Source organism: Leopardus geoffroyi, chromosome B4 (assembly GCF_018350155.1).
Source record: "Leopardus geoffroyi isolate Oge1 chromosome B4, O.geoffroyi_Oge1_pat1.0, whole genome shotgun sequence".
Taxonomy (NCBI): domain Eukaryota; kingdom Metazoa; phylum Chordata; class Mammalia; order Carnivora; family Felidae; genus Leopardus; species Leopardus geoffroyi.
The window spans coordinates 105,994,629-106,017,216 of record NC_059341.1 but is presented as its reverse complement, the minus strand read 5'-3'; the positions used below and the strand labels follow the sequence as shown (position 1 = coordinate 106,017,216).

Here is a 22,588-nt window from a genome sequence, read left to right as displayed (position 1 = left end):
TTAATAAAATGTATGAATATGTAATAAGAAATATATTTAAACTTTAGGAATTTGTCACTCTTGGATTAAAACAGATAGGTCATCACTACTGGACAACGTTCAACTTTGCTTTTTGTCTGCTTTTAATTTTTTAAAAACAGTTTTGTGTCTTTTTGTGGTATCTTCAAATATATACCAGTGAAAATGATTATACTTTGTTTCCAAATTCTGTAAAGCACGACTTTATACTCATTTCTGTCCCTTCACCAGAGAGACAACATTGTGATAGGCTTCTCTTTTGCTGTATAGAACAGAAGCATTAATGAGGTAGATTAAACATGTCAGCATGTAAAAATAAATTTAATAGGTCTGCTTTCAGGCAAGATGTAGTAGGTCATGGCAAGCCAACACATTGACTGCAAAACCACAAAAAGGCAAATAAACTACAAAACACATATTTTTAATGATATCAGAAAGTAAGGAAATAGCACAAACAAAAATTCCAGAGAAAGGAGAACCACTTTCGAAATACGCTGGCAATGGTTGGCCATCATTTAGGTTAGGGTTTGAGAACTGTTCTCGAATGAAGCAGAGAGCTCCCGCTGGGAAAAAGAGATCCCAGAAAATGTTTTAGCTTTCTTCTGGGCTAGAGTAATCAAAAGGAAATGTGAGGAGTCTCAGTGATAGATGGTTACGGTGGAACATTTGAAATGCAAGTGCAGAGTCTGGACTTGGGCCAAGTGACATTTTGATATGGTTGAGATCTCAAGAATCAGGACACACTGATCCAACTGATACAGGTTCTATACAGAAACAAAGACAGGTGTAGATTCAAGGCAGCTAATTACTCCCACCTCACCACCTCCTATGACCCCAGCAGCCAACCCTGCCCCCCTTCCACCTCTGTACAAGCGCCAACTCCTGTGTCAAATGTTCCAGCAAATGGAAACCATCAGAGGAGTACCCCCAGGTTCAGTGGTGATGGTACTGTGTGAGTAAAGAGCACGGGGCTCCTTCCCACAGACAGAAGGGATCTCAGATGGAAGAGACGCAGGATGAGCTCATCTATGGATTGGCCACTGGGTGCTCAGAAGAAGTCCCATGCTCCATGAGGAAAATGTCTGCTAGTTGTCAATATGACTCCATCCCAGATGACATTAAGAACTGATTCCTGTGTGGGACCTTCAATCTTCTGGATTAAGAAGGTATGACATTTTTTTCCCTCTTTCAGTAAAGATGAATTCAGGATATTTGCCTTGAGGGAGCCAGAATCTTTAATTTATATACAGGGTTGCATTAAAGAATAACAGTAGCAGCTCCCTGCTGAAAATTATGCAGAGGTAGTGGGAGAGCCGAGCTGCACGTAGACATTCAAAAGTGGAATCTTGTCTTGATGGATTCAGTCACTGTTTCTCTTTTTCTTTTTTTAATTTGTCTTTAAACTCCACTATTTTCTGCTTCATTCCAACATGCATTGTTCTAAGAAGCCATGAAGGAAATGTCAAATTTTACTTTCTTGGTGTGCTTCATTTGTCACCGTAAAAGAGCAACTCAAACCTGATCAGCAGAAGGATTTGCTCCTGGGCCCGTTAATTATAGTGAAATTGTAGAATTAATACTGAATGTTATGACCTCAGAAAATATTCCATTCTCTTTATTTCACCCTCATCTCAATGTGTAATCGGCCATATTTTAACAGTTCTAGGTTTATTTATCGAAACAAAGCAGATATATGTCACATGATGTGATCTCTAAACTACTTCAGCTTGGTCTATTTGTCAGTCAAGGCACGTGGCGTCTAGAATGGCTTCTGCTTTCTCAGGTCTCTCACATGTTCGGTGGTGAAGTATTTAGATTTATATCATGTTCTTGACACTACAATAAAAGAGGCCACATTTGGATGAACTGCAAAGTGCAATAAAGGGCTCAGAAAACCAAAATGATCTTCAGGAACATTGACATTATATAGGAAGAGAGTATAGTATATATTTTTATTTTGTTGTGGTTTCGTGATTTGCAGGCTGAGTTCTCATAAATGAAAAAAATGGTACGTTCTAAAAAAGCTGTTGAAGTGGCCTAGTTTTACGTGCATCGCATTGTATTGTTTAGTGAAGGGTTCAATTTGAATTTTGGTATAAGCAATTAATAGGATATTGGGGCCATTTTAGGAGTTAACTTGTGGCCAGGTTTTCCAGTTACAAGGAAGCATTTCACTGATACATTTTTATTCTTATAAAAGATTCTAGTAAAGGAAAATAAAACACCAAACATCAATGAGTGTTATTTTAGCAAATATAATTTTTAGATGTGCTATTACTTCACATATATAAAACAGATGGTACATAGGAATGCTATATATTTAAACATAAATCCACTTAGAAATATTACCTAGATTTATCAATTTTTATAGCATCTTTCTCACATGGGTCACCTAGAAAGTCTACAATAAAGAGTAGATGCCATATATTACAAAATAATATTAGTTGCAGATAATGTATAATTTTTAGAGTTAGTCAATCTTTCACACGGCTTTAGGTTCTTCTGTTACTTCCTTTTATAACACCCTGTTTATCTCTATCATTTTATTTGTTATATTATAATAATTGATTAATTGTGCAATTTTTGTTATAGTGCCTTTCCTATTATGTTCTGAAGCTGGAACTAGGTTTTCTTCACTATGCTTTGCTTTATATTTAGCTTTGCTTAAAACATGGATGTGCTCGATAAAGATGTGGTTAATGAATCAAGGACTGAAAGATATACAGCCTGTTGCCTGCTTTGTGTAGCCATCAAGTTAAGAATGCTTGTTTTTTCCTTCTATCTTTAAATGGATCTATTTTTCAAATGTTTATTTAAGTACCTAAATAGCAACCTCAGTTTTGCTTGTTGGCCCATAAATTCTAAAATATTTACTATTTGGGCCTTTAAGGAAAAAGTTTCCTGACTTCGATTTGGATCAGCTCTGTCCAGTAGAATAGTAGTGATGGAAATATTGCATATCTGTGATCTCCCGCAGGATAGCCACAGACCACATATGGCTACTGACCACGTGAAATTTGTCTAGTGTGACCAAGAAACTGAAAATTTTAGTTTTATTTCATTTTAACTAATTTAAATAATGCCATGTGGCTAGTGGTTCCTGTATTTGCAGCAGATCTAGTTATATGAAAGAATAGACCTCCTGTAAATAGAATAAATACTTACTTGGAGATCAAGCATATCTTTGGAAAAAATGAAAAATATTTGAAGTTAGTTTGGTCTTTCTGGCAAAAAAAACTGAATAAAAATATAAAGTAAATTATCGCCATTCATTAAAACAACTATTATTATGACGATACGTTGAAAAGGCCCAAAGGTAAAAATTAACTCATTTAATTTGACGGTTACATACAAACTCATTTAAAATAAGTGGTGGTTCTACATTCTATGAACTGTGAATGAAAATAAATTACTTTGGATAAGGCAGATAATGTTAATGTTCTATCAACAAGTAAATGAAGGACATTGTTTTTATGAAGATTTTGAAGCTTCTCCTTGCTTTTTTTGAAAGGCACATCACTTACAAAGAAATTCTTGAAATACATAGAATCCTACTAAAGCAAAATGTTCTATAGCACAGCAGGAAAACATTAGAGCACACAAACAAGTAAAAACAGTGATACAATCTAACAGAATCCTCAAACAGCATTAAAATGGGTATTAAAGTGGTCTGAGAGGTAAAGATTCAATTTGTAAAGTGAAGTTTAAACACCCACATTCACATGTGATTTCAAGTCTTTAAGTTGAGAAGCACTTATAAGGAAATCTGAAATATGTGCTATTTAGCATTAAAATTGTTTGCTATTATCATAACATTTAAAGTAAGTTTAAAAATTTCAAAATTAGAGTATATTTCCTTTTCTTGCTTATACTCTTTTGTACATGTCTATGTATGAAACAATATCTCCCTGAGTAAAACTACTTTGGCTGCCCTCTTTTATTTCAAGTGATTTTATCATTAGGGAAAAATTTGAAATCATGGTGGACAAATAATCCCTTAATGCTTTTCTTGCCTAGCAAGTAATTTGTCAAAGCAATTCAGTTTCCAAATAGCGTACAAACTCAATAAGATAGTGAGCCAATGCATCTGTTCCTGTCTGTAAAGTATGCACAAATGCCTTTCATTTGGGGGGAAAATCCTAAAACTGAATTCTCTGAAAGGACAATGTAGCTCTAGTCACAAAATATCATTTATAATTTCTCTCTGATAAAACTTTAGAATTTTTTTAAAGTCAAGTTTTATTGACATACAGTTTACATGCAGCAATATCCACCCTTTATAAGTATACTGTTTACTGAATTTGACAAACATAGAAATTGTGTATTCACTACCCAAATTAACATGTGGGATATTTTCAGCACCCCAGAAAGTTCCCTTATACCTCTTTGTAGACCATCCCTTTCTTTTACCCACAGCCCATTGGCAAGAAGTGATCAATCCATTTCTGTTTCTATAGTTTTGTCTTTTCTAGAATATCATGTAAATGGAACCATACAGAATGCAGTCTATCGTGTCTGGCATATTTCACTTAGTCACTCAGTGTAATGCTTTTGAAGTTCATCCATGTTGTTGCATGCATGTGTAATTCACTGCTTGTTGTTAAGTATCCCATTGTATGAATATATCATAATATTTGTATCCATTCTGCTGGTGATAGACATTCAGCTACATGAATGAAGCAACTATTAACATTTGCTGTGTGGACATATGTTTTCATTTCTCTTGGGTAAATACCTATGAATGGAATTGTTGGGTCATATGGGAAGTGTATGTTTAACTTTATAAAAAACTACCAAACTGTTCTCCAAAATAACTGTATCATTTGCCTTTGTATGAACAATTTTTAGAGCTCTAGTTGTTGTACGTGGTCTCTAACAGTATTATCAACCCTTTTAATTTAATCATTTGAATGTTTGTATAGTGGTATCTCCTTGTGCTTTTAATTAATATTTTCTTTTTTTTTTTTTTAATTTTTTTTTCAACGTTTATTTATTTTTGGGACACAGAGAGACAGCGCATGAACGGGGGAGGGACAGAGAGAGAGGGAGACACAGAATCGGAAACAGGCTCCAGGCTCTGAGCCATCAGCCCAGAGCCCGACGTGGGGCTCGAACTCCCGGACCGCGAGATCGTGACCTGGCTGAAGTCGGACGCTTAACCGACTGCGCCACCCAGGCGCCCCTAATTAATATTTTCTTGATGATTAATGATGTTGAGTATTTTTACATACGGACATTGCCATTTGCACATCTTCCTTGGTGAAATAGGTGTTCAAATCTTTTGCCTTTCTATCTACTAAGCTTTTTGTGTAATTATTTATGTACTCTGCATACGAGCTCTTTATCAGGTAGGAGCTTTGCAAATTTTGCTTGTTTTACCAATCTGTGTCCTATCTTTTCATTTCCTAATAGTGTCTTTTGAAGAGAAGACATTTTAAATTTTATGAAGTCCAGTTTGTAAAATTTTCACTATGGTTCCAGTTTTTCATACCTAAGAAATCTTTCCTTAACAAAAGATCACAAATATTTTTTCCTATGTTTTCTTTTTGTGTGTTTTTCTTTTACATTCAGGTCAAAGATCCATTTCAAGTAACTTCTTATATGTGATATGTGGTGAGGGTTAAGCTTTTTTGATATCCAATTGTTTGCAATGCTTGTTGAAAAAAGTATTTAAACCCATTGAATTGCTTTGGCCCCTTTGTCAAAAGTCAACTGACTGAACAGGTGTGGGTCGATTTCTGAACTCACTAGGTCTGCATCATTCATCTATATAAGTATCTTTAAACAAATACCACCCTGCTGTTATTACTGTAGTTTTATAGTAAGCCTTATAAACTGTTACATTTTATGTAAAGTGGATATTCATATCCTTCATAAGCCTAAGCACCTCTGAAACAGCTGTGTACTATATAGTGTAGGTAGAGGCCTGCACTGATTTGAGATGAAAGAATTGGTATTCTTGGTTGTTACTTTAGGTGTTCTGTTTTCCTGTGTTCCACAGACAGGGGGTTTATTGAACTCACGGAATCCATGAATTCAGGGCATCCATGATCTTGCCTCTTGGAGAAAATGTATTTCTTTATTTTCACTCATCATTAACTGAAATTCAGTGTTCCCACAAATGTGGACAACAAACCTCAGGGGTACTGCAGTATCTGCACCTCTTGCCAATAGAAGGTACAGATATTTTCATGTCACATTGCTGTTATGGCTGATATCTTCAAATATTGTTTGATGAGGGAGCATAAGGAAAGTTGACAGTCTGCAAACCGCCCCCTCCCCCCCCACCCCAGGTGGGCTATGTGTGATATTCCTCTGGCACTCCTGGCTGCCTAAGAACAAAGGAAAGGGGAAAAACAAATGGCTAACTGATAGAAATCGTAGTCCTGCAAGACTTAAGTCTCCCCTCCATAGTGATGTGGGAAACAAAGCCAGAAGGAAATGGCAGATAGAACTAAATTTCCTTATAACCTGCAGTCCACTGACATATACTTGAGGCTGGCAGAGTAAAATATTTCTCCAGGAACTCCCTACTGTCCTTAGTGCTAATGTTTTGCTAGAGGGAAAAACAACCCTAGCTTGACAGTAGGTAGGCCTCCAATATCCTGTGAGTCTTTAGCATATGAAAATCTCACTGGAAACTCACCCAGGACTTCACCTCCCCCAGCTCCATAGTATATAACCAGTGTCTCTTCATGGTCCTGGGGCATGCCCATAGGTCCGTCCCTGTGCTTCAATAAAATCACCTTTTTGCACCAAATACTTCTTTAAGAATTCTTTCTTGGCCTTCGGCTCGCCCCACAAACCCCACTATCACCCCAAAAACCTCATCATTGTTGACATTTATTGTTACTTAAAAATTATAGTTTTTAGAACTTCCACTTGACCTTGTTATTCTATGAGTTAATAAACACATATTACTAAATTACAATTTTAAAAAGTTCTTTCAGTAATGATCTCAATTGGTTTCCTTTGTCATATTATGTATCTTACTACATCTTTAAAAGAGAATGCTTGAGAAGGGGCCCAAAGACATTTCCAGACTGGCAAAGTGCTCCATGGCACAGAAATGGTGCAGATTTGCCTTCTGTATTTCTATTTCACAGACCTATTACTTGGGTTGTCTCCCATTTAAAGTGTCTTTATTGCTTCAGTTTAGAATATTGCTGTATTACCTGTCCTGCCTTATTTCATCTTATATTATATAAAAGTGTAATATAACATAATATTATATACTATTTCACCTTATTAAGAAAGGTTCAATAAACCTTTATTAAACATGTGAGATTAGACAATGCTCCAGGTCAGAATCTGGAGATTCAAAGGTATATCACATGGTTCCTCCCTTTGAGGAACTTAGGTTGTACTAGGCAGATAATGGAGCAGGCATTGCAATTTACAATCTGTGTGCTCCAATGAGCATACATGGGAGTGACCTAGATGATGTTCTTACCCTTCACTTGGGTGGCGGTGGAGGTGTGGGCAGAATATCAGCAAATGTTTCCCACAGGAATTGACACACACATTATTCTCTGAGGAAACCTGGAGAATAAGAAAGCAGGAACTAGAATGTGAAGAGACTATTTCACACAGGAAATGTGAGCAAGCATCCAGCTCAACTCTGCCTGGAGCCCTGGGACAGAACAGCCAAGGGAAGAATTATGCATTGCCTACCCTTTTCTCCCTTAGGATGTGTCAAGGAAGACAATCATTTTCACAATGTAGAAGCCAAAACAGCTTCCCACTCTTGATTGGAATATTCAGCTTGTGTGTCTATTTGACAGGCAAAAGTTCTTTCTCTCAGGTCCTTTTCCCCCCAGAAGCTGTCAAGTGCTGAGCCCTTGGCCAATGGAGCCCTTTTTGCAAGGACCCCTCCCTATTTCCTGTGCCTTCTACAGTGTGTCCTCCCCAGGCTGTCTTAGTGTGCCTCCCAAGTTTTAGCCAGTTTCCTTCAGTCCTAGACAGGTAGGTGGCACTGAGACAGAATGGGCAAAGGGTAGAGACACCTGAGACTAGACTCATAGCCCAGGGGACCCCAGTCTAGAGCAGCCAGGTCCTCTCCCATCCTGGATTGAATGAGTCATTTATTACATCTTAAACAGAGATTGTTACTAAGAGACATTCCTATTTAAACTGTCCTCAAGCATTTTCTCAAGCCGGGCAGCATCAGGGGCTGCTTAGCTAATTAGGGACTAATTGACTCTTTAGCACAGTTCTCAGCTGTGACAGAGTGTTTCCTGCCTCTTTCTGCCAGGGTACTGGGACCATTCCCTGTGATGGGCTCCATTTTCATCTTATCAGGGTCTAAATGGAGCAATTTCCAGCCTCATATCCTTGATATTCTCAAGGATAGGAATGTAGACGTAAAATCTTTATATGTATATTTTTTTAAATGTTTATTTATTTTTGAGAGAGAGCGTGAGCAGAGGAGGGGCAGGGAAAGAGGGAGGCACAGAATCCTAGGCTCTGAGCTGTAGGCACAGAGCCTGACTTGGGGCTAGAACTCACAAACTGCAAGATCATGACCTGAGCTGAAGTTGGTGCTTAATTAACTGACTGAGCCACCCAGACGTCCCCCAAATCTTTATATTTTTGAGGGCTTCTGTTTAATCTGGGAAAATGCTGCATTTTTCTTAGTTATCATTATGGGAACCTTTGAGAGGTTTCTGCTTCCAATTACTTGAGGTGACATTACACTTTCTGAAGAATAGGATGGTGCACTTTCTTGCTCGGTGTAGGAGAGGTTTTTGTTTTTTCCTTGTTTGGTAGGCATTTTTAATTATGACCATAAAATTTCATGACTTCACTTACCTGGCATTAGTCTTTTCTGTCAGAGGATAGGCCAGTTTTATCCCATGGAGGATCAGTGTATTCATTTCCTCCCTTTCCTCCACAGCATCTTCTGAACGTGTTCACTGCTAGGCATAGGACAAACAGTAAAAATGATATATTTTCTGCCCCTCCAGATTAAGTAGAGGAATACAAACATTTTAAAAGTAAATGTCATAAAGTCATATACATCTGGTCAGAGTATAGTTGGGACATAATAAGAAAAGATAGTGATTTATATGTGGAGGCAGGATCATAAATATTGAAGGATGACTTAGGAAAATGTTGACTGGAAGAGAAAGGGATGTTAGCCTTCCTGGAAGAGGGATCGGTGAGAGAAGAGTCCAGACAGAGGCAACACTTGAGATGTTGTTGGAGTCACAAAAAGTCCGGATACCTTGAAACTGTGGTTGGATGGAGTTTGGCAGAATATTATATTGATGAAGTAGCCAGGAAAACATCATGGAAGATTTTGATGCCATGCTAAAGAGTTTGGATTTTCCTCTAATACAATGGGAAGGCCACAGAAGAGTTACAGGCAGGGGTAGGAGTTTAACACCAAGAAAACCAGGAGGGCAGTTATGAGGCCCTGAACTTAGTAGCAGTGGGACTGGAGAGGAGAAGCAGTGAAGAGAAGTAGAAGAGGATGCATGAAAATGACTTAATGTCCAAATTGATTGGAAGGAGAGAGAAGTCTAGGGTGATTTTGGTTTTCAGCTGCAAGTTTCCTTCACTGAAAAGCAGTATCAGAGGAAAAGTGGGTTTGACAGGAAAGTTTTAATTTTAGATGTGTTGATTTTGAGGTGGGGAACGGCAATGTCCATTAGGCAGTTGGATAAACGTGGCCAAAAGCTCGGGAGAGAGATTCAGGAGAGAGAGCTAGCCTAGAAATTAAGATCTGAGTGAGCATCACCAGATACAGGCAGTTTTGGAAGCCATGACCATGTTTCTTTGAAAGTGTGTAGATTGAAAAAGGTCCAAAGTCAGAGTCCTCAAAGGGAAAACAACAACAACAAAAAACCCCTAATACTTAAAGAACAAATAGAGAATAGTCTTCAAAGAATGGGGGAGAGAATAAATAGTGGAAGGAGAAAACTCTAGAGAAGCTGTTGGTTTCCAGGAAGGAAGGTCTTGGAGGTCAGAAGTTCCCTCCACCTCCCTGAATCTTACAGCTCATTACTCTCTGTATTGGCTTTATCTCCTCTCTCTCAGGATCTTTTCCTCTGCTCATTCATAGTTTCTAACTCTTATAATTTTGGCCTCACGTGGTCAAACATTGCCTCCAGAATCTCTTTATACATCATGACCTATTAGCTCCTATGCCAAAATGCCAAAGTGTTTTTTATTTCACATTCCTGAGAAAAAGAGAATCTGATAGGTCTGACTCTTCTTTTTGAGCCAGATCACATCAGGGATCTAAGCTGCCTTGACCAGGTGTGTACCCCCACTCCTATCACCTGTGGTCTTTGATATAAAATACGGCTGCCCAGTCTCACCCCTTTGGCTGAAGATATGGGGTGATGAGTAAAAAAAAATGTCAGGTTGAATGACATCTGTAGTTTAAGAAAGTTTAAATAAAGGTGGTAGTTTTCCAAAATGGCAGATACCATAGCATGGTCAAGAAAGAATCCTTTGATGGGGTAACTTGGTGGCTTAGTCAGTTGGGCAACTGACTCTGGCTCAGGTCACGATCTCACGGTTCATGGGTTTGAGCCCTGTGTCTGGCTCTGTGCTGACAGTTTGGTCAGAACTTAGAGCCTGCTTCAGATTCTGTGTCTCCTTCTCTCTCTGCCCCTCCCGCTTGTGCTCTGTCTGTCTCTGTCTCTCAAAGATAAATAAATGTCAAAAAAAAAAAAAAAAAAGAGTCCTTTGGATCTGATGATATGGATGCCAGCTAGGCACTGGCCAGTTGCTGGGATGGTGGAGAGGCCTCTGGCTGCTGTGAGTTGGTAATAAATGAAGGCATAAAGTGGAGACATGGAGTTGTGGCTTCCCATCAACGAGGATCTTAACCTCAAACTTTGTAATATAAAGGCAAGGAAGGGGAGGGTGATGATATTGATACAAGACACAGAGTCTAGTGGTAGTTGTCCTTGTTTTCCTCTTCTCAAACATACATTTTATTGTTTTAGGTATTTGCCCTTGTTCTGGAGTAGAACAGTGGGTCTGGACTTATGGGCACAGAGAAAAGAACTACCCTTAGAAAAAGAAAGGATCTCTTTATTTTTTATTATTTTTATTTTTATTTTAGAAAATATCTCTATTTTTTTTTTATTTTTTAATCTTTATTTATTTTAGAGACAGAGCACAAACAGGGGAGAGGCAGAGAGAGGAGGAGACACAGAATCAAAAGCAGGCTCCAGGCTCTGAGCTGTCAGCATGGAGCCGGACATGGGGCTCGAACCCATGAAGATCATGAGAACTCACGAGATCATGACCTGAGCTGAAGTCGGTTGTTTAACCAAATGAGCCACCCAGGCGCCCCTAGAACAGATCTCTTTAAATTTTTTTTCAACGTTTATTCATTTTTGAGAGACAGAGAGAGACAGAGAGTGAGCAGGGGAGGGGCAGAGAGAAAGAGTGGAAGACACAGCTTCCAGGCTCTGAGCTGTCAGCACAGAGCCTGATGCAAGGCTTGAGCTCACAAGCTGTGAGATCATGACCTGAGCCAAAGTCAGATACCCAACTGACTGAATCACTCAGGCACCCCTAGAAAGGATCTCTTTAAATGAGACTGTGGGAAGAAGGGCAGGAGAAGCATTGTGGGTGATTTGTAGGAAATGTAAAAGGTTGGCAAAGGGCATTGAAGTCTACTCTGCAAAGTCTCTCTGTCTTCACTCCTGCTCATGTCATATCCTCCCTGTGAGGTAATTGATAATCTAATGTTCCTGTAGATACTGAGATCTCCTTAAGGGATCCCACAGAAAATCAAAGGTAGGGTAACTGTCCTAGTCCTTTTAAGACTGAGTAGGCTCTGCTGTTGAGTGCAGCTCACCTGGGAAAGCCAGGCTACTGGCAGACCTGCTTCACAGCACAGCTTGTTCTGGAATGATCCATGATGCTGTTTACTGGGGTTTCTGCCAGCTCTGCCAGCAGGCTGGGGCAGTCCACCCAGTCCACCCAGTCACCTAGCTGTGACTATGGTGACAGGGCCACTTAAAAGATATCTTAGAAATCATCAACTCTAACTCATAACATAAATAAGGAAACAGACCTGGAGAGGTGAAGTGACTTGCACAGGGTCATATACCTTGTGCCAAAACCAAGAACAGAACAGGCTTTCTAATTCAAGGCCCAATGTTATTTACTTATTTAAAAATTTTTTTTTGAGTCTAATCATTCTCCTACTGCTTTTTTTTTTTTTTTTTTTTTTAACATCCTGCCTATATCCATTATATTCTCATAACCAGGGTCTTGCCTTTGAGTTAGAATGACAAGCCAGTATCCAAATCTGTCAGATTCCGGTCTGCATTGGGCTATCCTGGCATAAGACCTCTACTGGGCAATCAGAACATAGGATCTAAAGCAAACCTTATTTATCCAACACAGCCTTTATACACTTCTTAACTAAATGAATAAACCCTTGTAGTGGCTAAAAGTTTATAGTCATGAGATTCCTCCCTGTCCCTGGAGAAAGGGAGCAGGGATATAATGAAACAGTACTGATCTTGGGGGTCAGGAAGCCTGGGTCACCTTGGGGAAATAATTTACATGTCTTTGAATTCCACTGTAGAGTGGGAATGTTTTATTTACAATGATACAGGTATGCTAATATACTGTGGAAACTTAGAGGAAGGAAAAATTAAGCCTGCTAAGGTCACTTGGGGGAAGAGCTCCAAAGAAAGTGACATTTGAGATGGGTCGTGAAATGTGAGTACAGCTCACTTGACATGAGGTAATTAGCATACACAGAAAGTCACCATCAGAGGCCTCTTTTGGCCTTTGTTTGAATTGCCAAAAACTTGGAACTACATGCCTTCACCTTGTCACCTGGACAAGACACATGTACCTCCAATCAGCTAGTCCCATCATGCTCTTACATCTATACTGCTGTGTTCTTTCTCCTTCCCACTCATTCTCCCACCATTGCTGTGGTTTTCTATTGGGGCCTTCTGGAAATCCTTCTTTAGAGAAAACCAACTACCCTATGCCATCATCTTTTTCACCATATACCACCTTCCCCTAAGCTTATTAACATTTATCTATTGTCAATTGATGTTATTTTCCTAGATAAATTCTCTGAATAAATTTTTCCCCACCAGTACTCTTCTCTCTCTAGATATTCTTCCTCAGTAACCACTGGAATGCTCAACTTAGACAACCATGTATGGATCTTGAGCTCTAACTTTCCTATGGGTTCTAGATTGTATATTGGCTATATGTATCCTTTGGGTGTTGCACAGACAGCATATCCAGAATTGAATAATAATCATCTTAATTCTCAGGCAACCCTAGACTTTCTTCCCTAGTAAATGGGTGTACTACTCAGCTAGCCCCCCAAACTAGAAATCTGGGGGTAGGTAAAGGGTGAGTATCCTAGACTTCATTCTCTCCCTCACCTAAAATACACAATGAGTAACCAAGTCATGATAATTTTACCTCATTGAATTATTATTATTTTCTATTCCATTTCTACTTTCTGCCTTAATTCAGGCATTATCGGTTTTCATTTAGGTTTCTGAAATGGGCTCCTAACTGCTGTCCCAGCCTTTAGCCTGGTTCTACTTCAGTCCATCCTCTAGTCTATAACCAGAGTGATTTTTCTAAAATAGAAATATCATCACATCACTCTCTTCTTAAACTCCCTCAATGAATCCTTATGCCGTGAGAGGAAATGTACCCCTTTAGCCTGGCATTCAAGGTCTTCTATATCTAGGATCCTGTCACCCTCTTTGGTCTTATCTCCATACTCACCATTCACATTGATCTACTTTCAGGCCCCTATGGAGTCATGCTGTCTCATGTTTTTGAAATAATTATTGCTAATCCTTACTGAAAGGGTACTATTTATAAAGATCTCTATTAATTGATCTATTCCTTCTCACAACCCCAAGTGGTCAGTTACTGTTTTTCCCCCAGTTGACAGATGAAAAAAAATGAGGCACAAATCAGTTAAGCACCCTAACCAAGGTCACAGCTAGTGAGGGACACAACTAGAATTTGAACTCAGTCTCTCTCTAGAATCCATTCTTTTAACTACTATATATAGCACTACCACACTGCCCCTACTTCGGGAAGACCTTTCTTTTTTCACTTTGCTTACCTCACACTTACTCCTCGTTCATTTAATCTGGCTTGTCCTCCCATCAAAATGCTGAAAAATCTCTCACAAAAAATATCAATGAACTCCAAAGGGAATTTTTCCATTCTCTTTTAACTTGATCTCTCAAAATTCAGCCATTGGTCACTCCATAGGCCCTGAAATATCTTCTGTGGTTCATGTGATGATATATTCTTCGTCTTATTTATCTCTGAATATGCTTTCTTAGCCTCCTTTGTTGCTCATTCTTTATAGAATCTTCATACTGGAGTCATTAAAACTCAGTCCTAGCTTCCCCATGTTTTTCTCCCTGTGCTTTTTGCACTGAGTAGTCTCATCCATGTCCTAGCTTTAATTTCCATCTATATGTTGATGACTTCTTATATTCATGCTTCTCTTTGTTCTCTACAGACCCTTACAGACCAATGCTTCTTTAACACTGCCTGAACTTCTCAAATTACTCTATACTCAATATATTCAAAATGGAATTGTCAGTTTTCTCCCAAATATTACTCTTCAGTGTACCTTAGCACCACCTTTCATCTAGTCAGATGGTCTAGACAACTGTTACAGCCCATCAACCAAAGAGCATAGGAAAAAAACCCCGTAGTCCAAGTTAGATTTATTTCACTTACTGCAGCCAAGGAATGCACTCCAGAGGAATTGTAGGTTGACTCTGTAGAGTTTTTAGGAGTTTCTTATAGGATTTAGGCCTGTATTGTATGGTTATAGACAGGATTGAAAACCATGGGGTCCAGTTTTGAAAATTTTTTTTTTCAACGTTTTATTTATTTTTGGGACAGAGAGAGAGACAGAGCATGAACGGGGGAGGGGCAGAGAGAGGGAGACACAGAATCGGAAACAGGCTCTAGGCTCTGAGCCATCAGCCCAGAGCCCGACGCGGGGCTCGAACTCCCGGACTGCGAGATCGTGACCTGGCTGAAGTCGGACGTTTAACCGACTGCGCCACCCAGGCGCCCCCATGGGGTCCAGTTTTGAATTGGAGGTTGTAAAAAAGCTAGGGAAATTCAATTACTGGTTTTGCTTTTTTTTTTTTTTTAAATTGGGGGCAGGATCATTAAAGTGGGCTGAGGGTGGTCACTGATGAAGAAGTAGCTGTTAGTTATGTATGAGAAGAGAGGTGTTTGAGAAGGGCCTTGTCTCTTGTTCTAGACATGCCACTGAGTGAATATTGTCCATAATTGTCATTTATTTTATATTTTAGCATCTCCGAGTTTTAGCTAGATAATTTTGGGGAAAGTGAATTGAACTCTCAGCTTTAATTTTCCAGTATAAAACATAAAGGAATTATCTATTATTATTTCAGATAGAAAATTCAAAATTACCTTACATATAATTTTAGTTGCACACCTATTTTCCTTCACTTTAATACTGAACATTTTCTAAGAAAAAACCCCATATATTATGCTAGCCATTTACAAAAAGAGTTCCATCTGATTGGCAGACTATGATACCTACCCACTGAGAGGCAGAGCAACCAAAAGATCATCAATTGCTTGAGGTCTACAGGGTTATGCATCCACCAATATCTTACTCTACTCAAGAGGAAATGAAAAAATGGAAGACCAACACAGAAGACCCTCAAGTGATCAAACGGTAAGACAGTAGCTGCAGTGATTAAGAGGTTAGAGTCACAAGCCAGAATGCCTGGATTTGAATCCTGACTTCACCATACCATGGCTTTCTTCCTGCCTCCTCCTACATGGAGCAAGTGGCTTGACCTCTGTTTCTGAATTTCGTCTTTAGTAAAGCAGCAGAAATAATATAGTCCCTTCCTCTTAGGATTATTGTGAGGACTGAATAAGTTAATAAAGTGCTTAGAACAGCACCTAGTGTGACACAGGCACTCAATAAATATTTACTTGGCATTATTATTATAACCCATCATGTCGTTTTGGAGTTTAAAAAACCTTTTAAAAATTGAGTAGTTGCCAAGGACACTCTGTATGAATGGTATGTACGTGTGTAAGAGAAATATAATGTTGGAGTCACCTCCAAAAATTTTTTAAACAGATCTGGCCACTCAAGAAGACTCCTTCACAGAGAGCTGCTCAGATGCCAGCACATTTGAGAATAGTGAGTCTGGAATTATGTTAACATATTGGAACCTTCCATGGAGACTGGGATGGTGAAAGAGCAATTTGAATAGTAGACTTTCAAAACTGTCAAAGAAATTGATGATGTATTCCTGCTTGCCAGGAAGGGGCTTATGCAACACCTTTGGACTGAATATGAGGCCAATAAAAATGGAACTTCTGGGGAGATTCAATGAAATCTATAACTGAAGTGGCCCCATTCTTCTCTTCCTGTCAAGCTGGCCATTTTGACATCTATTAACTAATACATGTAAGTGGGGTAAATATTTTTTTGATTATGACATCTGTTTAAGTTGGCCTTCTGTGTCTAGTCATACTTTCAGTTAAACTATATGCTGTTAGCATTTACTAGATTAGAATTGTTTTTTGGGGGCATAGAAAAAGTTTTCAACAAAGATTAAATTATAGGTTATTTTTTATAATCATATGGAGTATATAAAAAAGTTCTTTGCATTTATTTTTACATTTTGTGACTGGCCATTTGGGCATTTTTGGAGCGTATGTTTGAATTAAGTTTATTGGCACATTTATATAGAAGACTTGTTATCTCAATTGATTTCTGTCAAGTCATTAGTAGATTGCCTACATTTCCTTGTAGTTTATGTAAAAATATATAGGCTGAGACTATTCAAGAAGTTAGAAACAACCTAAAGGTCTAACAATAAAATAATGGGTAAACAGAATATATCTCATTAGGATGGACTTTTATGAAGTCATTAAAATGCTCATTTGAAGGCAGTGTAGAGTCATGGGAAAATGTTTCCTATATAATATTAAGTAAAAGAGGCAAAATACAGAAGGCTATGTTGACTGTTAAGGCAAATACAAACAATGCATGCATTTGGACCAACCGAAAATAACTACTTGCTAGTGGGAATATAAGTAATTTAAATGTATTTCTTCACTTTTTTTTTTTTAACAAAAAAAGAAAATGTAAAGAGCTTTACATGGCATGACCAAATTATTCAAGGGCCAAATTCCTCACTCATTTTTCATGGATTTGTAAAAATGACAGCTTGTATGTTAAGGAGATTTGAACTTCAGCCCAAGAACCTGACTTGTTTGCCTCGATAGATTTACTGTATCTTGACTTTCTTCATAAATTCTGTGCAAATTCCAATGCCAGGTGGTTTGCTATCTTTATTAATATGAAAAGATCTCATGGGTGAAAAGATACCATAATCAGAGATAAACAGGAGAAGCACAGCATATGGTGTAGAAAGTCCACCAAAAGATATGAAGGCCTTTTGAAAAGTTGTTCATAATTGCTATATATATTTTTTAGAAGTTAGAGTTTTCTGGGAGATATCTAGATAATACAGAACATTTTCACATTATTAAAATTTACTTCCACATTAAATCCTTTACATTATAATTAAAAAATATTGCCATAGTCAATTGTGAGAAATGGTTGGAAAAAAAACCCGCCATTCAAACCCAAAATTTATTAACAAGCCCTCTTGGAGTAATGCCTGTTAAATAAAGAATGTCAACTGAAGGTAGAGGGGGTTTGTGAGATTCTGGTTTCCCTTGCATTTATTCCTTGGCAGTGACTGAAGAAGGGGGGATCTAACCTTCTTAGATACAGACTTTTTGAGCATAAGCCAAGATGTTGGTCCATTTAGGGTGAAGCTGTTGCATACCCTTAGGATTTGCATGCTCCCCAACCCGGGAATGGAATGCAGCAGACACTAACAAAGCCTGGCAGGGTCTTCCATATTCTTGGGCATAAAACCATCCCAGAAGAACCATTTTAAGACTGACTTCTCAAATGTGAAACACCTGGGAATCTCCTTAAAATACCCATTCTAATTGAGTAGGTTTGGGATAGGGACTGAGGTCCTGCATTTTAACAAGCTGCCAGGTGATGTTGATGCCGTTGGTCCATGGATTGTATTTTTGAGTAGTAAGCTCTAAACTCAGTTTACTTGAGAAAAATAAGTGATGTGGGACATTTCCTGCTTAATCTTTGCTTCCCATATATTATCTGTAACTGGAAACTAATCCTTGGACAAGGAAGTATGCCATTGGAGTGGACTCCCAATTTTTATCACTCCAGTGTCCAGAAACAGAAGTATTGGTAACTAAGAAATACATCATGTACCTCTTATGTTGAAGTCTTATGCATTGTTCTGTGCTCACCAGCTTTTGGAATGTTATGCCTTAACATTATGATGTGTAGACATCTGTATGGTTGACTACTTTTGAAATTTTGCTTTGGAATTTTCGAAGTTATTTATAAAAGATGTCTTTATAAAACCCCTTCTCTGGGTGACTCAGTCAGTTGAGCGTCCAACTCTTGATTTAGGCTCAGGTCATGATCTCATGGTTTGTAAGTTTGAGCTCTGCATCTGGCTCTGCACTGATAGTGTGGAGCCTGCTTGTGATTCTTTCTCTCCTCTCTGTCTATCCTTCCTCTGTGGCTCTGTCTCCAAAATAAAAAAAAGAAATATTAGACTGAGGAATTAAGATGGCGGAGAAGTACGGGGACTGGGATTTCCCTCGTCCCTCAAACACAGCTGTATTGAGATCAGAATACTGAGTGTTCCAAACCCAGGAAATCCATTTGTGGAGTGACAGAAAAATCTCCACAGGTAGATGGAGACAGCTTGGTGGCCTGTGGAGACAGCTTGGTGGGACAGAGGTACATGTATGCAAACTGGGAGAGGTAAAATATCGTGGGCACACAGGGGAGGGATCCCCTTCTGTAGAGAGACAAAAGGGAGAGAAAGGAAAGCTGTAGATTGTGGTATTTTGTTAAGATCAGAGAAAAACCTCTCTGGACCATGGACTGGGGAATGAGAAATATGGAGAGTGCCAGTCTCTACTTTGTAAACAGCCTTAGCAGTGGAAGATCGGAGTCTTTTCTTTTTTCTCTTCTCTTTTTTTCTTTCCTTTCCTTTCTTTCATTTTTTAAATGCTTATTTATTTTGGAGAGAGAAAGAGAGAGAGACAGAGAAAGAATGAGTGGGGGAGGGGAAAAGAGAGAAGGGGACAGAGGATCTGAAGCAGGCTCTGCACTGACAGCCCAATGTAGGGTTTGAATTCACAAAATGTGAGATCATGACTTGAACCGAAGTCAGACACTTAACTAACTGAGCCACCCAGGTGCCCACTAAAGGTCAGAGTTTTCAAAAAAGTGTGATTTTCTCCAAACTGGGGGTGGCGGTAGGCACACACCTGGTGGGGAGGGGAGCCAGCCCTGGGGCTCATGGTGATCTCAGGGGCGCACTGGAAGAGAACAGTCCCCTTCCTTGAGTACTGTGGGTAAAGGGTATATTGCTTCCCAAGGATAAAAGACCCTACAGGTGCCAGCCATATCAGCAGCGTAGAGTGGTGCTACCCCAGAACTGGGTCCATGTGGTTCAGGATCCTTTAAGACGTCAGGTTTTGAATTCTAGCTCAGTGCCTAGGAGGCGTGGGAGACTGTGGAGCAAGGCAAGCTAACTGCTTGTGCTACTCTGTAAAGGCTGCCTGAACAGCATAGTCTGAGACACTTGGTCCAGGGAGAAGAGACTGAGATGTCCCCATATATCTCCCTATCACCAACATGGTGGAGAGTCTGCAAACAAGATAGCAGCCCCCAGTGGAGGTGGGACCTACTTACACCAAACCCTGCCCCTCCATGCCTGGCAACTGCTTATCTAGTAGAGCAGGACTGACACTATAAGAACCAGAGGGCCTCTCCTTCCAGACCAACACAGCCACAGGTCCCAGGCACCAACAGACAACTGTCCTGTGGTTTAGTATATTAGTCTGTTGCTCTTTTTTTTTCTTCCTCTCTCTTCTCTTTTCTTTCCTTCTCTTTTATTTTTCTTTCTACCCTCTTCTTTTTTTTCCTTTGGAAAAAAAGTTTCTGATTTGATTTTTGGTCAATTCTTATTATGTATATATGTATTAATATATACATTTATATATATATATTAATTTCCTTTCGTTCTCTGTTTAATCAGGCATTTTTACTCTATTCTTTTTATACCTTTTCTATATTTTCTTCTTTGTTTTCCTTTCTCTCTCTCTGGATTAAGCCTTATAGTTTCTTTGATTCTTTGCTTGGTCTTTTTTTCACCCCTTTCATTTTCCTCTTTCTTTGGGGTCAGGTCCCCTGCCCTTTCCTTTCTTCTGGGGTTACTTCAATGAACAAATGAAAGTACACCTGATGGAAGGTATAAATAATTCACCACCACAAGTAAGGAGGAGCTTTGTAGAAGACTGACCAGTGGATAGAGCAGCCAAATATGCAAGAACAGAGTGCACACAACGCACTCCAAAATCACTTCCTGAAGTGCCAGGCCCTAGACAGTGTATGACCCCTTTTTAATATAGTAGTTTTTGCAGGTGCAGGACACATAACAAGCTATTAAAACACATCAAAGACAGAAACCTAGGCAAAATGATGAAATAGAAGAATTCTCCTCAAAAGAAATTCCAGGAAGAAATGACAGCCAGAGAATTGCTCAAAACAGATATAAACAATATATCTGAACAAGTATTTAGAATAACAGTCATAAGACTAATAGCTGGGATTGAAAAAAGCATAGAAGACGCAGAGAATATATTGCTGTAGAGATCAAAGACCTAGCAAACAGTCATGATGAATTAAATGCTATAAATGAGATGCAAAATAAACTAGATGCAGTGACAGCGAGGATGAAAGAAGCAGAGGAGAGACTAGGTGAAATACATGATAAAATTATGGAAAATGTGAAGCTGAAACAAAGAGGGAAAGGAAATGACTAGACCACAAGGGTCTAAGTGATTCAATGAAATGAAATAATAGGTTATCACAGGAGTTCCAGAAAAAAGAAGAAGAGAGAGAAAGCTGCAGAAGGTTTATTTGAACAAATTAGAGCTGAGAACTTCCCTAATCTGGGGAAGGAAACAGGAACCCAAGTCCAAGAGGCACAGAGAACTCCCTTCAAAATCAACAAAAACAGGTCAACACCATGATATATCATAGTAAAAGTGGCAAAATACAAAGATAAAGAGAGAATTCTGAAAGCAGCTAGGGACAAATGGGCCTTAACCTACAAGAGTAGACCCAGAAGGGTGGTAGGAGATCTGTCCACTGAAACTTGGCAGGACAGAAGGGAGAGACAGGAAATATTCAGTGTGCTGAATAGGAAAAATATGCAGCCAAGAATCCTTTATCCAGCAAGGCTGTCATTAAGAATAGGAGGAGAGGGGCGCCTGGGTGGCTCAGTTGGTTGGGCGGCCGACTTCGGCTCAGGTCATGATCTCGCGGTCCGTGAGTTCGAGCCCCGCGTCAGGCTCTGTGCTGACAGCTCAGAGCCTGGAGCCTGTTTCGGATTCTGTGTCTCCCTCTCTCTGACCCTCCCCCATTCATGCTCTGTCTCTCTCTCTATCTCAAAAATAAATAAACGTTAAAAAAAAAAAAAGAATAGGAGGAGAGATAAAGGCTTTCCCAAACAAAAACTAAAGGAGTTCATGACCACTAAACCAGCCCTGCAGGAGATTCTAAGGGGGACTCTGTGAGTAGAGGGCAGCAAAGACTACAAAGGACCAGAGTCACCACCATAGGCACGAAACCTACACATAACACAATGACACTAAATCCATATCTTTCAATAATCACTCTGAATATAAATGGATTAAATGCCCCAATCAATAGACATAGGGTATCAGAATGGATAAAAAACCCAAGATCCATCTATATGCTGTTTACAAGAGATTCATTTTAGACCTGAGAACCCTTTCAGATTGAAAGTGAGGGAATGGAGAACCATCTATCATGCTTCTGGAAACCAAAAGAAAGCTGGAATACCATACTTATATCAGACAAACTAGGTTTTAAACTAAAGGTTTTAACAAGAGATGGAGAAGGGCATTATATCATAATTATGGGGTCTATCCATCAAGAAGAGCGAAAAATTATAAATGTTTATGACTCCAACGTGAAACACCCAAATATATAAATCAATTAATCACAAACAAATAAATGTATAGATAATAATACTGTGATTTTAGGGGACTTTAAACTCCACTTACAACTATGGACAGATCATCTAGGTAGAAAATCAATAAGGAAACGTCTCTGAATGACACATTGGTCCAGATGGACTTAACAGATATATTCAGAACTTTTCATCCAAAAGCAGCAGAATACATATTCTTCTTGCATGCACATGGAACATTCTCCAAAATAGATCACATACTGGGTCACAAAACAGTCCTCAACAAATGTAAAAGGAATGAGATCATACCATGCATATTTTCAGATCACAACTCTATGAAACTTGAAATCAATCAGAAGAAAAAAATTGGAAAGCCCACAAATGCATGGAGGTTAAAGAACATCCTACTAAAGAATGAATGGGTTAACTAGGAAATATAAGAAGAAATT

General features: G+C 38.9%; 1 protein-coding gene across 5 annotated transcripts in view; it reads right to left on the bottom strand.

The window, feature by feature from the left end:
- Positions 1–320: 320 nt before the first annotated feature.
- The window catches only part of METTL25 (methyltransferase like 25), a 156,969-nt gene continuing 134,701 nt past the window's right edge, over positions 321–22,588 (bottom strand). For 2 of the 5 annotated variants that reach the window (XR_006709505.1, XR_006709504.1), the window contains 3 exons: positions 8,830–8,936; positions 7,472–7,560; positions 321–1,854 (listed from right to left, as the gene is read on the bottom strand). The gene's annotated coding sequence lies outside the window, so the exon portion shown is untranslated. The remainder of the gene's footprint in view (positions 1,855–7,471; positions 7,561–8,829; positions 8,937–22,588) is intronic. The other 3 variants (XR_006709506.1, XR_006709507.1, XR_006709508.1) reach the window with 2 other exon arrangements.